The sequence below is a fragment of the Trematomus bernacchii genome, unplaced genomic scaffold, assembly GCF_902827165.1.
Source record: "Trematomus bernacchii unplaced genomic scaffold, fTreBer1.1, whole genome shotgun sequence".
Taxonomy (NCBI): Eukaryota; Metazoa; Chordata; class Actinopteri; order Perciformes; family Nototheniidae; genus Trematomus; species Trematomus bernacchii.
Window position 1 is genome coordinate 1,932,927 of NW_022987649.1, and position 16,134 is coordinate 1,949,060.

General features: G+C 40.1%; 19 non-coding genes across 19 annotated transcripts; all 19 read right to left on the minus strand.

The window, feature by feature from the left end:
* Nucleotides 1-5,569: 5,569 nt before the first annotated feature.
* On the minus strand, nt 5,570-5,643 carry trnai-aau. The gene has a single exon. It is a non-coding gene; the product is annotated as a tRNA-Ile (tRNA).
* A 2,021-nt stretch (nt 5,644-7,664) lies between these two features.
* On the minus strand, nt 7,665-7,738 carry trnai-aau. The gene has a single exon. It is a non-coding gene; the product is annotated as a tRNA-Ile (tRNA).
* Nucleotides 7,739-8,410: 672 nt separating this feature from the next.
* Nucleotides 8,411-8,484, minus strand: trnai-aau. Its single transcript has one exon. It is a non-coding gene; the product is annotated as a tRNA-Ile (tRNA).
* A 680-nt stretch (nt 8,485-9,164) lies between these two features.
* trnai-aau lies at nt 9,165-9,238 on the minus strand. The gene has a single exon. It is a non-coding gene; the product is annotated as a tRNA-Ile (tRNA).
* A 672-nt stretch (nt 9,239-9,910) lies between these two features.
* On the minus strand, nt 9,911-9,984 carry trnai-aau. The gene has a single exon. It is a non-coding gene; the product is annotated as a tRNA-Ile (tRNA).
* Nucleotides 9,985-10,663: 679 nt separating this feature from the next.
* trnai-aau lies at nt 10,664-10,737 on the minus strand. Its single transcript has one exon. It is a non-coding gene; the product is annotated as a tRNA-Ile (tRNA).
* Nucleotides 10,738-11,024: 287 nt separating this feature from the next.
* trnal-uaa lies at nt 11,025-11,097 on the minus strand. Its single transcript has one exon. It is a non-coding gene; the product is annotated as a tRNA-Leu (tRNA).
* Nucleotides 11,098-11,409: 312 nt separating this feature from the next.
* trnai-aau lies at nt 11,410-11,483 on the minus strand. Its single transcript has one exon. It is a non-coding gene; the product is annotated as a tRNA-Ile (tRNA).
* Nucleotides 11,484-12,162: 679 nt separating this feature from the next.
* On the minus strand, nt 12,163-12,236 carry trnai-aau. The gene has a single exon. It is a non-coding gene; the product is annotated as a tRNA-Ile (tRNA).
* A 287-nt stretch (nt 12,237-12,523) lies between these two features.
* trnal-uaa lies at nt 12,524-12,596 on the minus strand. The gene has a single exon. It is a non-coding gene; the product is annotated as a tRNA-Leu (tRNA).
* Nucleotides 12,597-12,908: 312 nt separating this feature from the next.
* trnai-aau lies at nt 12,909-12,982 on the minus strand. Its single transcript has one exon. It is a non-coding gene; the product is annotated as a tRNA-Ile (tRNA).
* Nucleotides 12,983-13,269: 287 nt separating this feature from the next.
* trnar-ucg lies at nt 13,270-13,342 on the minus strand. Its single transcript has one exon. It is a non-coding gene; the product is annotated as a tRNA-Arg (tRNA).
* Nucleotides 13,343-13,661: 319 nt separating this feature from the next.
* Nucleotides 13,662-13,735, minus strand: trnai-aau. The gene has a single exon. It is a non-coding gene; the product is annotated as a tRNA-Ile (tRNA).
* A 286-nt stretch (nt 13,736-14,021) lies between these two features.
* trnaq-uug lies at nt 14,022-14,094 on the minus strand. The gene has a single exon. It is a non-coding gene; the product is annotated as a tRNA-Gln (tRNA).
* A 312-nt stretch (nt 14,095-14,406) lies between these two features.
* Nucleotides 14,407-14,480, minus strand: trnai-aau. Its single transcript has one exon. It is a non-coding gene; the product is annotated as a tRNA-Ile (tRNA).
* A 287-nt stretch (nt 14,481-14,767) lies between these two features.
* trnal-uag lies at nt 14,768-14,840 on the minus strand. The gene has a single exon. It is a non-coding gene; the product is annotated as a tRNA-Leu (tRNA).
* Nucleotides 14,841-15,152: 312 nt separating this feature from the next.
* Nucleotides 15,153-15,226, minus strand: trnai-aau. The gene has a single exon. It is a non-coding gene; the product is annotated as a tRNA-Ile (tRNA).
* Nucleotides 15,227-15,513: 287 nt separating this feature from the next.
* Nucleotides 15,514-15,586, minus strand: trnaq-uug. Its single transcript has one exon. It is a non-coding gene; the product is annotated as a tRNA-Gln (tRNA).
* Nucleotides 15,587-15,896: 310 nt separating this feature from the next.
* trnai-aau lies at nt 15,897-15,970 on the minus strand. The gene has a single exon. It is a non-coding gene; the product is annotated as a tRNA-Ile (tRNA).
* Between the last annotated feature and the right edge of the window lie 164 nt (nt 15,971-16,134).

Genomic DNA, 16,134 nt, shown 5'->3' on the forward strand with positions numbered 1-16,134 from the left:
AGGGCGATAGAAGATTGAGAGGGCGATCAAGAGAAGAGAGAGAGTAATGTAACCTCCTAATGTAATGTATAACTCCTATGAAAATGTTCAAAAAGTGCTCAAACTTCACATGTGTGCTAACAGTCCAGCCGTGAAGACATCTACTGGACAGTTTTGAGATTTCTTCAAATGCCGTTGCCATGGCAACACAATGCTCACCATGAAACACGGTTTTCTCATAACTTCAGTGAAAATGCTCGAAATGGCCCAAAACTTCACATGTTTGGTAACGATGCAGCCATCAACACATCTAAGCGTATTATGGGGTGTCATCAAATGCCGTTGCCATGGCGACAGATAATTCACCATCAAGTTAGTTCAAAAGTTTGTAGTTCAAATATTCTGCTGCTTTTCCAAGCCTTTTTACTTTCTTTTCTCATCTTAATACAAATTCATTCACTACTACTTACATCTGATATTTAACTCCTTCAGCCTATTTTCAGCTGCAGAAACCATTCAACTATTACATTATTCAGCTATTTCAGGACATCAAGGCTATACATGTTTTTTTAAACCTTTTCTTTTAAATATTAAGCTTTTTCTGCATTTTTGTAGCTAAAAGCAGCTACCATTCAGCTAATAACATATTCAGCTTTTTCTGCATTTTCAGCTAAATTCATTCACAGTTTACAGCATTCGCACGCATTTTCTGCAGGAAATGCATTTTCTAGTTTAACTCTATTATCCTTTTTTAAAACTGCGATGATATTTCTTTCACTTGTATTTTGGCCTGACCAGATGGATCACAATCGAATCTCCAATGATAACCTACAGTATATTCAGGTAAAATCAATGATGTAAATTAACACTATTACCTAGATCAGGGGTGGGCAATTATTTTTTACAAGGGGCCACTTCAGAAACTCGAGCTGTGTTGGGGGGCCGAATCAAAAATAAGTTGAACTTAATTCTGCTCAATATACCAATACTGAAAGGTGTTTTACAGTATGTTAAAGATAAGAAATGAATCAGCTTTATACAAAAAGAAATGAGTGCTTTTGATTTTTGTTTTTCAGTTAATTTTACTTGTTCAGTGAGAAAAATCCAGTCTGTCTTGGGCTTTGAACAAGTGCACGGAAATCTGGTTCAATGTCTGAGGTGGATATGCGAAGGACAGCTGAGAGGTGATCATCAGTGATAGAGGATCTGTATCTGGATTTGTTGAACTTCATCACTGAGAATGTCTGTTCACATATGTAGGTAGATCCAAAGAGGACCATCATCTTCTGAGCACGTCTCCTGATGTGTGGAAAGTTCTCCTCTTTCAGGGAAGAGTAAAACTCAGGCAGTGAGACTGACCTAAAGTGCTCTGACAGAAGTGTGTCAGACTGCAGGTCAATGAGTTCAAGCTGAACATCACTGGGTGCATCATCCACATGGCATGTAAATGGGGAAAAGATCATGTTCATTTCATTCTCAACTGTTTTGAAGTCTTTAAATCGCCTTGAAAACTCACCATGCAGTGCTTCTAACATGGATGAGTACCTCTGGAGGTGATCAGCTGATGGTGTGGCTTCCTTCAGTGTTGGCAAGTGCGTGAGAATGTTGTCCTCCATTTGGCTTGAGAGAAGCTGCAGCTTTCTCATGAAAGCCTTCACTGCACTGTACATGTCATGCACAAAAAGGCCCTTGCCTTGCAGTTTGACATTTAGTTCACTCATTAGTGCAGTCACATCTACAGCAAAACCAAGGTCTGCCATCCAGTCTGCATCTGAAAGCTGTGGGATGTCGTTTCCTTTCTTCACACAGAAGTCTTGAATCTCTTCTCTCAGGTCCCATACTCTTTTCAGCACTTTGCCTAGGCTGAGCCACCTGACAGCTGCATGGTAGGGTATGTCACGATGTTCAGTCTCACTTTCCTCCAAAAGTGCAAGTCTGTGATTCAATGCTCTTGCCCTGATGAAGTTAACTATTTTAGTTACAACATCAACAACATGGTTAATTTTTAACACTGACTTACACAACACTTCCTGATGTATAATACAATGCAAAAATACCTATTTCTGCTCAGGGTTAATTTCTGTCACTTTATCCTGCATTCTCTTCAATAGTCCAACATTTTTCCCTGTCAGATTTGGACAACCATCCGTTGTCACGCCTGCCAGCTTGTCCCATTTCAGTCCCAACTTTTCCACACATGCATTTACCTCCGTGAACAAATCACTCCCTGTTGTTGTACCTTTCATTGACTGCATGGCTGCCAGCTCCTCCGTGATTTTGAAGTCTGTAGTTATCCCACGTAGGAAGATGAGTAGCTGGGCAGTGTCACGTACATCGCAGCTCTCATCCAAAGTCAAGGAAAAAAAGTCAAAGTTGACCGCTCTGTTCTGCAGCTGAAGCTCCAGATTTCCCGCGATGTCCTCAATTCTCCTCGTAACAGTGCGTCGGGAGAGCGGCACTTTCTCAAATGCCTCCTTTTTCTCCGGGCATATTAGTGTCCAACAAACACTCCTTAATGAACTCTCCGTCCGAAAACGGTTTACTTTTAAGACATAACTCGTCTTGACAGCTGCATCTCTGGATGTGGAATGTTTTGTGAAAATGTGTTGTTGGCTTTGCAGCTTAGCTAGCAAAGCATCCGACCCCTTTGCCCACTCTTCCTCAGACAGGTTCTTGTATTTATCTGCGTGTTTGGTAGCATAGTGGCGACTCAAATTGTACTCCTTGAACACAGCGACCTGCGCACCACAAACTAAACACACAGCTTTACCTTTCACTTCTGTAAATAAATACTTAGCGGTCCATGTCTTGTTGAAAACGCGGCATTCAGTATCGATCTTTCTTTTTTTGCCCTTAGCGGACATTTCGAGGACTAGCCGGCCAGCATCACTCGTAGCTGTTACGGCATGCGCGTTTACGTAAATAAATTAAAAAAACAGCAGCTTCCTTTTCAAAATAAAAGCAACACAGTTAGAAAAGTATTTACGCCATGCAAGCAATACAGCTGTGTTGCTTTTATTTTGAAAAGGTTGCTGTTTTTTTTCATTATGTTATAATTTATGATCAACCTCACACGGGCCGGCCAAGGCCGGCCAACGGGCCGGATGTGGCCCGCGGGCCGTAAAATGCCCACCCCTGACCTAGATTATAATGTCTCACATGGTACATTTAATACAAAGTTAATTTCCAAACCACTCATCTCAACAGCAATGTTACATTAAATTCCTCCATTTGATGCTCTGAAAAGTTTTTTCTTTACAGCAAAACATAAATTGCTGATACAAATGTAAACTAATCCAGTCTACTTTGTTCCTTTTCCTGATCAATGTGAAGCTGTCAAAACCCCTGCAGCCGTTTCACAATAAAAGACTACCATGAAGCAGAAGGAATATAACCTGTGAGTGCCTACTCTGGTTATATGGGGACTGGATGGCTCATGGGAACAGCCCTGGTATCCCATAGACCCACAATTACACGGGCAAGCGGGGAGATTCACCAAACTAAACAATTAAGTACAAGTTTGTACTTAGAGTATCAACACAACTATTGCTGCTTTGCACCTTCTGTGGAAGTCCTACAAACGTAGCAGCAAATGCCGTTGTGTCTGGGTTCATAATATAATCCACCGTAGCACACAGTTTGGTGAATTTCATCGTTTTATCCAGGTACTTCCTCGCTTATCTTCCTCCAAGCCAGCTATTTTCTGTGTCTGCCCGGTAGATATACTACATAGTAGTGTTGTAGTACTCGAGACCGTTTTTTGTCTCGAGACCACTTTTTAAAGGTGTTGGTCTTGTCTCGGAATCGACTGCATTTGGTCTCGGTCTTGTCTCGCACATATAGGACTCGAGATTTTATGTCAAGACCGGTCAAGACCACGGCTGTGGCTGGGGATGTGAAGAGGGTTGGGTACCGAAATCAGGTAATAACAATTGTCTGGTACCGGAATTAATAAGAGTCGTGAGGACAGGAGGCTGAGCCCCTTGAACAGTGGGTCTCTCTTTCTCTGCTCCGGATCAGCTGATCGCTGCACTGTCACTCAGCGTCACTGTCTCTCTCTTTCTACACACAGCGGCTCCCCTGCCCGTTTAACAGTTTCATATTTATAAACCTATCTTATGTTCTTTCTCTAACACGTAATGAATGTTATTAAGCGTTTTAGCTCCTATGTTGTTAATATTGACCGCCATTTCGTCGATGAAGTAAACCAGCCTCCCTGTCTGTGTTCTCGCAGCGCGCTGTCCTCACATCCCCGGACGATGAGACAGACTCGGAGGAGGGAAGTCAGTATTGTGTATGAAGCAGGGTATAGAAAGTACATTTTTCAAATGAAAATACAATTTATTGACTTTAACAAACAGTGAAGCAGTTGGGCAGCTGTAGCATATGTCTTGCAGGACATGTGTTTGACACAGACTGTGTATGGTTGGACTCTGGCTGCTTCTCAGGTCGATTAAATGGAATCCTTGTGTCCCTCACTTGCGTCGTTTCCCTGCGTTTAGTCCCTCCCACCAGGGAAGCATGGAGAGACGCAAGGAAACCACGAGAAGCAGGGATATGAGTTTTAAGAGCAATGGGACGTCCTTTCCTCCGGAGCGTCACGTGAAGCGACGTCCGTTTGTGATGACACCGCACAGCTGATGTCTGACAGCAGCTCTGTCCCCGTTATTTTCACAAACACCCCCGCCTCTGTTAGTACACATTTACTGACACAAACATGTGTATCATCTGTTGTAGACCCAAATACATTAAATAAAATAAGAACTCATTCTCAAAAAAGATAAACGCCATTCTTAAAATGTATAAACGAACAATAGTTGGATTAATATTGATTAGAGTGCACAATAGAAATAAAATAATTCAGAGAAGAAAAAGAGATATGTTATCTATCAAAACCCAGTTAGATTAACATTCATTGGATTGCACACTTTGTTTGTGTGGATATGTAGCAAATTAACATGTTAAATAGCACTTAATGACTGACTGAATGGAAATGACAATAAATGAAAATGTAAAACGAAAAAGCGATCATGAAAATGTTTCCAATAAATGAATAAAATAATAATAACTTTGTTGTTCAGATATATCACATATTTGTAACTGAATGATGCATTAATTGAAACAAAACACAGTATAAACTGAGGAGTGAGTCCCGTGAGTTTCATGTGTTTTCTTCACTCCGCTGGGAAACTCTGCTCTCATGTCAAGAAGCATCAGATCAGTGCATGCGCTGCATCGTCCAATCAGTGAGCGATACACAGTAAGGGGGCGGGGGAGAGTATCTGAGGATTTCACCGGAGGATGGTCTGGTGGTTCCTCGGTTATCACTCCTCCATTATCGCTCCTCGCTCCTCGATCCTCGATCCTCGGTCCTCCGGCAGAAATAAGAGCCATGGGACGCTACTCAAGATGGCGCAGACAAATCAACTTCCGGTGATACCGAGGACCGAGGAAATGAAAATAGTCGACCTGAGAAGGACCCCAGGAGTGATAGGTTGACTGGAGACTTCACATGTGAAAGTAATCAGAATAAATTCTCACTTTTTGAAATAAACACTACAGCTGCATTGACTTAATAAGTTAGATTCACTGGCCAGTATGGGGATTGAACCCATGACCTTGGCGTTATTAGCACCACGCTCTAACCATCTGAGCTAACCGGCCGACCTTTGTAGAACTTTTGAAGAGAGCAAAGTTAAAAAAAGGTACTGTTAAAAACGGTCAAATATCGGAGCAATTGTTGATAGTCAATCAGATCTGATCAAATCCCAGTTTGGAGTTGGTGGAGAAGAGATAGCTTGAAAAGTAGACTGCAGATTTCACAAGAGCTAGTTGTTGGAATATTTGCTTTTCTTTCACAAAAGAAAATGGTCTTCTATTTGACCAGAGGGTGTTTTGAATGACATCAAATTGGCAGGAAGGATTAGTTCAATGACTGAGGCTAGATATTTCAACCACGAAGGGACTCGAACCCTGAATCTTCTGATCCGAAGTCAGACGCCTTGTCCATTAGCATGGGCGTCGCAGCCATTATATGAGGGTGGGACAAGTCCCCCCCACTTTTTCAAATGATTAGTTTAGACCCCCCCACTTTTACTATGCGGAAAGTCCGTGAATCGGTCTATCCACTCGCCGCACTTTGTAGAGCGCTGTGTCAGTGCTTTACTATCAAATTAAATCCATTCCACTTGCTTATTGAGAGAATGCCCAAATCAATGAAACTCCGTACCATGTTTTCACTGCTACTTTGTACCAAGGCAGATTCTCACATAGCGCGCGCATGTTCAAGGAGTGTTGTCATAGTTGGACAGCTCAGATCTGTTGTATGAAGCGATGCCGGTAGCGGAGGTAAGGCACACACACCAAATGTTCGGGAAATGGTTAATACAGCGAAAATCAAAGCTAACGATCTCTTGGTTTGATATGTTTTCTCCCCCAGACAACATGGGCATAAGAACATTTTTTTCAAAGAAGAGGAAAGTAAGTCATCAGCTGGTAGCAGTTAACAGTGATGGCGGCGTCTCACTTCTGGAGAGGAGTTTCGTCTTTATGTCATGGTAGAGAGATACCTACTGCTTGGGACTTTGAGTCTTCAAAATGTCCAATGTCACAGACTGGGACTTACTTTAGAGTCAGTTGTATTTACATTCAGTATGACTTGTTATGATTCAATGTGAAAGAGTATACTGCTCAATAAATAATTATCACTTCACCACCTCTCTTGACATCTAGGCACTTGAGAGTGAGTCAGAGGCAGAATACAGGGACAGAGAGAGAGGTCCATTGCTGAGGTGAGTGATGAAAGGGAAATGACAGTTGAGAGTAAATTGTGATGTGGACTCTCATCCCAGGATTTTAAGGAAATCAGTGGGGATATTGAACAGGAAACATTTCAGTCAAGGGGCATCATATGACCAATATAGACAGAAGAGCAACATTTATTTGAACTTAACATCTGTATGGAGTCAGATCAGTCTCAATATTAATAAATGCTCACAGAAGGATTCACAAATGTATTTTGCGATTTATATATAAATGACTCTCCACAACAATATCTCTCAATGCACTCAAATATTTATTGTTGTATATAAATGTACAAAAAATGGGCATTTAAACTGCTTTTTATTAATTCAAAGACAGCTCTGAATTAATAATCAAATATGTTTCCTTTCTTTACTACTGGATGAAATTACAAAATGTACCCATCATTTTCCTCATGCTAGTATAGCCACATACAAGTATCAAACCACCTGTTAAAATGCACCAGAATACAGGAAATCTATATATTTTTTCGCCCCCACACCCCCCCGTTAAAAATGTCCCCCCCACATTCAGGATGCTTCCTACGCCCATGTCCATTAGGCCACATGGTCACAAAAATTGCACCTTTCACAATTCACAAGTGCCATTGTTCATCTCCTAATTTAAACTAGTGTTTGCAAGTTCAGAAAGTGACAATTGTAAAAATGCTTAGTATAATCGGCTTTTTTGCAAGTTCAGTTTGGGACAGAGAGTAAATGATTGGACAACTTTTGGATAGTTATTCAGGTTAGACCATTTCAGAGCTTGTCGTGGACCAGGAGTGATAGGTTGACTGGAGACTTCACATGTGAAAGTAATCAGAATAAATTCTCACTTTTTGAAATAAACACTGCAGCTGCATTGACTTAATAAGTTAGATTCACTGGCCAGTATGGGGATTGAACCCATGACCGTGGCGTTATTAGCACCACGCTCTAACCATCTGAGCTAACCGGCCTACCTTTGTAGAACTTTTGAAGCGAGCAAAGTTAAAAAAAGGTACTGTTAAAAACAGTCAAATATCGGAGCAATTGTTGATAGTCAATCAGATCTGATCAAATCCCAGTTTGGAGTTGGTAGAGAAAAGATAGGTTGAAAAGTAGACTGCAGATTTCACAAGAGCTAGTTGTTGGAATATTTGCTTTTCTTTCACAAAGGAAAATGGTCTTCTATTGGTCCAGAGGGTGTTTTGAATGACATCAAATTGGCAGGAAGGATTAGTTCAATGACTGAGGCTAGATATTTCAACCATGAAGGGACTCAAACTCTCAATCTTCTGATCCAAAGTCAGATGCCTTGTCCATTAGGCCACATGGTCACAAAAAATGCACCTTTCACAATTCACAAGTGCCATTGTTCATCTCCTAATTGAAACTAGTGTTTGCAAGTTCAGAAAGTGACAATTGTAAAAATGCTTAGTATAATCTGCTTTTTTGCAAGTTCAGTTTGAGACAGAGAGTAAATGATTGGACAACTTTTGGATAGTTATTCAGGTTAGACCATTTCAGAGCTTGTCGTGGACCAGGAGTGATAGGTTGACTGGAGACTTCACATGTGAAAGTAATCAGAATAAATTCTCACTTTTTGAAATAAACACTGCAGCTGCATTGACTTAATAAGTTCGATTCACTGGCCAGTATGGGGATTGAACCCATGACCTTGGCGTTATTAGCACCACGCTCTAACCATCTGAGCTAACCGGCCGACCTCTGTAGAACTTTTGAAGCGAACAAAGTTCAAAAAAGGTACTGTTAAAAACGGTCAAATATCGGAGCAATTGTTGATAGTCAATCAGATCTGATCAAATCCCAGTTTGGAGTTGGTGGAGAAGAGATAGCTTGAAAAGTAGACTGCAGATTTCACAAGAGCTAGTTGTTGGAATATTTGTTTTTCTTTCACAAAAGAAAATGGTTTTCTATTGGACCAGAGGGTGTTTTGAATGACGTCAAATTGGCAGGAAGGATTAGTTCAATGACTGAGGCTAGATATTTCAACCACGAAGGGACTCGAACTCTCAATCTTCTGATCCGAAGTCAGACACCTTGTCCATTAGGCCACAGTGTCACAAAAAATGCACCTTTCACAATTCACAAGTGCCATTGTTCATCTCCTAATTGAAACTAGTGTTTGCAAGTTCAGAAAGTGACAATTGTAAAAATGCTTAGTATAATGTTTTTTTTTTTGCAAGTTCAGTTTGGGAACTATTATGACAGTAAATGATTGGACAACTTTTGGATAGTTATTCAGGTTAGACCATTTCAGAGCTTGTCGTGGACCAGGAGTGATAGGTTGACTGGAGACTTCACATGTGAAAGTAATCAGAATAAATTCTCACTTTTTGAAATAAACACTGCAGCTGCATTGACTTAATAAGTTAGATCCACTGGCCAGTATGGGGATTGAACCCATGACCGTGGCGTTATTAGCACCACGCTCTAACCATCTGAGCTAACCGGCCTACCTTTGTAGAACTTTTGAAGCGAGCAAAGTTAAAAAAAGGTACTGTTAAAAACAGTCAAATATCGGAGCAATTGTTGATAGTCAATCAGATCTGATCAAATCCCAGTTTGGAGTTGGTAGAGAAAAGATAGGTTGAAAAGTAGACTGCAGATTTCACAAGAGCTAGTTGTTGGAATATTTGCTTTTCTTTCACAAAGGAAAATGGTCTTCTATTGGTCCAGAGGGTGTTTTGAATGACATCAAATTGGCAGGAAGGATTAGTTCAATGACTGAGGCTAGATATTTCAACCATGAAGGGACTCAAACTCTCAATCTTCTGATCCAAAGTCAGACGCCTTGTCCATTAGGCCACATGGTCACAAAAAATGCACCTTTCACAATTCACAAGTGCCATTGTTCATCTCCTAATTGAAACTAGTGTTTGCAAGTTCAGAAAGTGACAATTGTAAAAATGCTTAGTATAATCTGCTTTTTTGCAAGTTCAGTTTGAGACAGAGAGTAAATGATTGGACAACTTTTGGATAGTTATTCAGGTTAGACCATTTCAGAGCTTGTCGTGGACCAGGAGTGATAGGTTGACTGGAGACTTCACATGTGAAAGTAATCAGAATAAATTCTCACTTTTTGAAATAAACACTGCAGCTGCATTGACTTAATAAGTTCGATTCACTGGCCAGTATGGGGATTGAACCCATGACCTTGGCGTTATTAGCACCACGCTCTAACCATCTGAGCTAACCGGCCGACCTCTGTAGAACTTTTGAAGCGAACAAAGTTCAAAAAAGGTACTGTTAAAAACGGTCAAATATCGGAGCAATTGTTGATAGTCAATCAGATCTGATCAAATCCCAGTTTGGAGTTGGTGGAGAAGAGATAGCTTGAAAAGTAGACTGCAGATTTCACAAGAGCTAGTTGTTGGAATATTTGTTTTTCTTTCACAAAAGAAAATGGTCTTCTATTGGACCAGAGGGTGTTTTGAATGACGTCAAATTGGCAGGAAGGATTAGTTCAATGACTGAGGCTAGATATTTCAACCACGAAGGGACTCGAACTCTCAATCTTCTGATCCGAAGTCAGACACCTTGTCCATTAGGCCACATTGTCACAAAAAATGCACCTTTCACAATTCACAAGTGCCATTGTTCATCTCCTAATTGAAACTAGTGTTTGCAAGTTCAGAAAGTGACAATTGTAAAAATGCTTAGTATAATGTTTTTTTTTTGCAAGTTCAGTTTGGGAACTATTATGACAGTAAATGATTGGACAACTTTTGGATAGTTATTCAGGTTAGACCATTTCAGAGCTTGTCGTGGACCAGGAGTGATAGGTTGACTGGAGACTTCACATGTGAAAGTAATCAGAATAAATTCTCACTTTTTGAAATAAACACTGCAGCTGCATTGACTTAATAAGTTAGATCCACTGGCCAGTATGGGGATTGAACCCATGACCTTGGCGTTATTAGCACCACGCTCTAACCATCTGAGCTAACCGGCCTACCTTTGTAGAACTTTTGAAGCGACCAAAGTTCAAAAAAGGTACTGTTAAAAACGGTCAAATATCGGAGCAATTGTTGATAGTCAATCAGATCTGATCAAATCCCAGTTTGGAGTTGGTAGAGAAGAGAAAGCTTGAGAAGTAGACTGCAGATTTCACAAGAGCTAGTTATTGGAATATTTGCTTTTCTTTCACAAAAGAAAATCGTCTTCTATTGGACTAGAGGGTGTTTTGAATGACGTAAAATTGGCAGGAAGGATTAGTTCAATGACTGAGGCTAGATATTTCGACCACAAAGGGACTCAAACCCTCAATCTTCTGATCTTAAGTCAGACGCCTTGTCCATTAGGCCACATGGTCACAATAAATGCACCTTTCACAATTCACAAGTGCCATTGTTCATCTCCTAATTGAAACTAGTGTTTGCAAGTTCAGAAAGTGACAATTGTAAAAATGCTTAGTATAATCGGCTTTTTTGCAAGTTCAGTTTGGGACAGAGAGTAAATGATTGGACAACTTTTGGATAGTTATTCAGGTTAGACCATTTCAGAGCTTGTCGTGGACCAGGAGTGATAGGTTGACTGGAGACTTCACATGTGAAAGTAATCAGAATAAATTCTCACTTTTTGAAATAAACACTGCAGCTGCATTGACTTAATAAGTTAGATTCACTGGCCAGTATGGGGATTGACCCCATGACCGTGGCGTTATTAGCACCACGCTCTAACCATCTGAGCTAACCGGCCTACCTTTGTAGAACTTTTGAAGCGAGCAAAGTTAAAAAAAGGTACTGTTAAAAAGAGTCAAATATCGGAGCAATTGTTGATAGTCAATCAGATCTGATCAAATCCCAGTTTGGAGTTGGTGGAGAAGAGATAGCTTGAAAAGTAGACTGCAGATTTCACAAGAGCTAGTTGTTGGAATATTTGTTTTTCTTTCACAAAAGAAAATGGTCTTCTATTGGACCAGAGGGTGTTTTGAATGACGTCAAATTGGCAGGAAGGATTAGTTCAATGACTGAGGCTAGATATTTCAACCACGAAGGGACTCGAACTCTCAATCTTCTGATCCGAAGTCAGACACCTTGTCCATTAGGCCACATTGTCACAAAAAATGCACCTTTCACAATTCACAAGTGCCATTGTTCATCTCCTAATTGAAACTAGTGTTTGCAAGTTCAGAAAGTGACAATTGTAAAAATGCTTAGTATAATGTTTTTTTTTTGCAAGTTCAGTTTGGGAACTATTATGACAGTAAATGATTGGACAACTTTTGGATAGTTATTCAGGTTAGACCATTTCAGAGCTTGTCGTGGACCAGGAGTGATAGGTTGACTGGAGACTTCACATGTGAAAGTAATCAGAATAAATTCTCACTTTTTGAAATAAACACTGCAGCTGCATTGACTTAATAAATTAGATCCACTGGCCAGTATGGGGATTGAACCCATGACCTTGGCGTTATTAGCACCACGCTCTAACCATCTGAGCTAACCGGCCTACCTTTGTAGAACTTTTGAAGCGACCAAAGTTCAAAAAAGGTACTGTTAAAAACGGTCAAATATCGGAGCAATTGTTGATAGTCAATCAGATTTGATCAAATCCCAGTTTGGAGTTGGTAGAGAAGAGAAAGCTTGAGAAGTAGACTGCAGATTTCACAAGAGCTAGTTATTGGAATATTTGCTTTTCTTTCACAAAAGAAAATCGTCTTCTATTGGACTAGAGGGTGTTTTGAATAACGTAAAATTGGCAGGAAGGATTAGTTCAATGACTGAGGCTAGATATTTCGACCACAAAGGGACTCAAACCCTCAATCTTCTGATCTTAAGTCAGACGCCTTGTCCATTAGGCCACATGGTCACAATAAATGCACCTTTCACAATTCACAAGTGCCATTGTTCATCTCCTAATTGAAACTAGTGTTTGCAAGTTCAGAAAGTGACAATTGTAAAAATGCTTAGTATAATCGGCTTTTTTGCAAGTTCAGTTTGGGACAGAGAGTAAATGATTGGACAACTTTTGGATAGTTATTCAGGTTAGACCATTTCAGAGCTTGTCGTGGACCAGGAGTGATAGGTTGACTGGAGACTTCACATGTGAAAGTAATCAGAATAAATTCTCACTTTTTGAAATAAACACTGCAGCTGCATTGACTTAATAAGTTAGATTCACTGGCCAGTATGGGGATTGACCCCATGACCGTGGCGTTATTAGCACCACGCTCTAACCATCTGAGCTAACCGGCCTACCTTTGTAGAACTTTTGAAGCGAGCAAAGTTAAAAAAAGGTACTGTTAAAAAGAGTCAAATATCGGAGCAATTGTTGATAGTCAATCAGATCTGATCAAATCCCAGTTTGGAGTTGGTAGAGAAGAGAAAGCTTGAGAAGTAGACTGCAGATTTCACAAGAGCTAGTTATTGGAATATTTGCTTTTCTTTCTCAAAAGAAAATCGTCTTCTATTGGACTAGAGGGTGTTTTGAATGACGTAAAATTGGCAGGAAGGATTAGTTCAATGACTGAGGCTAGATATTTCAACCACGAAGGGACTCCAACCCTCAATCTTCTGATCCGAAGTCAGACGCCTTGTCCATTAGGCCACATGGTCACAAATAATGCACCTTTCACAATTCACAAGTGCCATTGTTCATCTCCTAATTGAAACTAGTGTTTGCAAGTTCAGAAAGTGACAATTGTAAAAATGCTTAGTATAATTGTTTTTTTTTGCAAGTTCAGTTTGGGAACTATTATGACAGTAAATGATTGGACAACTTTTGGATAGTTATTCAGGTTAGACCATTTCAGAGCTTGTCGTGGACCAGGAGTGATAGATTGACTGGAGACTTCACATGTGAAAGTAATCAGAATAAATTCTCACTTTTTGAAATAAACACTGCAGCTGCATTGACTTAATAAGTTAGATTCACTGGCCAGTATGGGGATTGAACCCATGACCTTGGCATTATTAGCACCACGCTCTAACCATCTGAGCTAACCGGCCTACCTTTGTAGAACTTTTGAAGCGAGCAAAGTTCAAAAAGGTACTGTTAAAAACGGTCAAATATCGGAGCAATTGTTGATAGTCAATCAGATCTGATCAAATCCCAGTGTGGAGTTGGTGGAGAAGAGATAGGTTGAAAAGTAGACTGCAGATTTCACAAGAGCTAGTTGTTGGAATATTTGCTTTTCTTTCACAAAAGAAAATGGTCTTCTATTGGACCAGAGGGTGTTTTGAATGATGTCAAATTGGCAGGAAGGATTAGTTCAATGACTGAGGCTAGATATTTCAACCACGAAGGGACTCGAACCCTCAATCTTCTGATCCAAAGTCAGACGCCTTGTCCATTAGGCCACATGGTCACAAAAAATGCACCTTTCACAATTCACAAGTGCCATTGTTCATCTCCTAATTGAAACTAGTGTTTGCAAGTTCAGAAAGTGACAATTGTAAAAATGCTTAGTATAATCTGCTTTTTTGCAAGTTCAGTTTGAGACAGAGAGTAAATGATTGGACAACTTTTGGATAGTTATTCAGGTTAGACCATTTCAGAGCTTGTCGTGGACCAGGAGTGATAGGTTGACTGGAGACTTCACATGTGAAAGTAATCAGAATAAATTCTCACTTTTTGAAATAAACACTGCAGCTGCATTGACTTAATAAGTTCGATTCACTGGCCAGTATGGGGATTGAACCCATGACCTTGGCGTTATTAGCACCACGCTCTAACCATCTGAGCTAACCGGCCTACCTTTGTAGAACTTTTGAAGAGAGCAAAGTTAAAAAAAGGTACTGTTAAAAACGGTCAAATATCGGAGCAATTGTTGATAGTCAATCAGATCTGATCAAATCCCAGTTTGGAGTAGGTGGAGAAGAGATAGCTTGAAAAGTAGACTGCAGATTTCACAAGAGCTAGTTGTTGGAATATTTGCTTTTCTTTCACAAAAGAAAATGGTCTTCTATTTGACCAGAGGGTGTTTTGAATGACATCAAATTGGCATGAAGGATTAGTTCAATGACTGAGGCTAGATATTTCGACCACGAAGGGACTCAAACCCTCAATCTTCTGATCCTAAGTCAGACGCCTTGTCCATTAGGCCACATGGTCACAATAAATGCACCTTTCACAATTCACAAGTGCCATTGTTCATCTCCTAATTGAAACTAGTGTTTGCAAGTTCAGAAAGTGACAATTGTAAAAATGCTTAGTATAATCGGCTTTTTTGCAAGTTCAGTTTGGGACAGAGAGTAAATGATTGGACAACTTTTGGATAGTTATTCAGGTTAGACCATTTCAGAGCTTGTCGTGGACCAGGAGTGATAGGTTGACTGGAGACTTCACATGTGAAAGTAATCAGAATAAATTCTCACTTTTTGAAATAAACACTGCAGCTGCATTGACTTAATAAGTTAAATTCACTGGCCAGTATGGGGATTGAACCCATGACCTTGGCGTTATTAGCACCACGCTCTAACCATCTGAGCTAACCGGCCTACCTTTGTATAACCTTTGAAGCGAGCAAAGTTAAAAAAAGGTACTGTTAAAAACGGTCATATATCAGAGCAATTGTTGATAGTCAATCAGATCTGATCAAATCCCAGTTTGGAGTTGGTGGAGAAGAGATAGCTTGAAAAGTAAACTGCAGATTTCACAAGAGCTAGTTGTTGGAATATTTGCTTTTCTTTCACAAAAGAAAATGGTCTTCTATTGGACCAGAGGGTGTTTTGAATGATGTCAAATTGGCAGGAAGGATTAGTTCAATGACTGAGGCTAGATATTTCAACCACGAAGGGACTCGAACCCTCAATCTTCTGATCCAAAGTCAGACGCCTTGTCCATTAGGCCACATGGTCACAAAAAATGCACCTTTCACAATTCACAAGTGCCATTGTTCATCTCCTAATTGAAACTAGTGTTTGCAAGTTCAGAAAGTGACAATTGTAAAAATGCTTAGTATAATCTGCTTTTTTGCAAGTTCAGTTTGGGACAGAGAGTAAATGATTGGACAACTTTTGGATAGTTATTCAGGTTAGACCATTTCAGAGCTTGTCGTGGACCAGGAGTGATAGGTTGACTGGAGACTTCACATGTGAAAGTAATCAGAATAAATTCTCACTTTTTGAAATAACACTGCAGCTGCATGACTTAATAAGTTCGATTCACTGGCCAGTATGGGGATTGAACCCATGACCTTGGCGTTATTAGCACCACGCTCTAACCATCTGAGCTAACCGGCCTACCTTTGTAGAACTTTTGAAGAGAGCAAAGTTAAAAAAAGGTACTGTTAAAAACGGTCAAATATCGGAGCAATTGTTGATAGTCAATCAGATCTGATCAAATCCCAGTTTGGAGTAGGTGGAGAAGAGATAGCTTGAAAAGTAGACTGCAGATTTCACAAGAG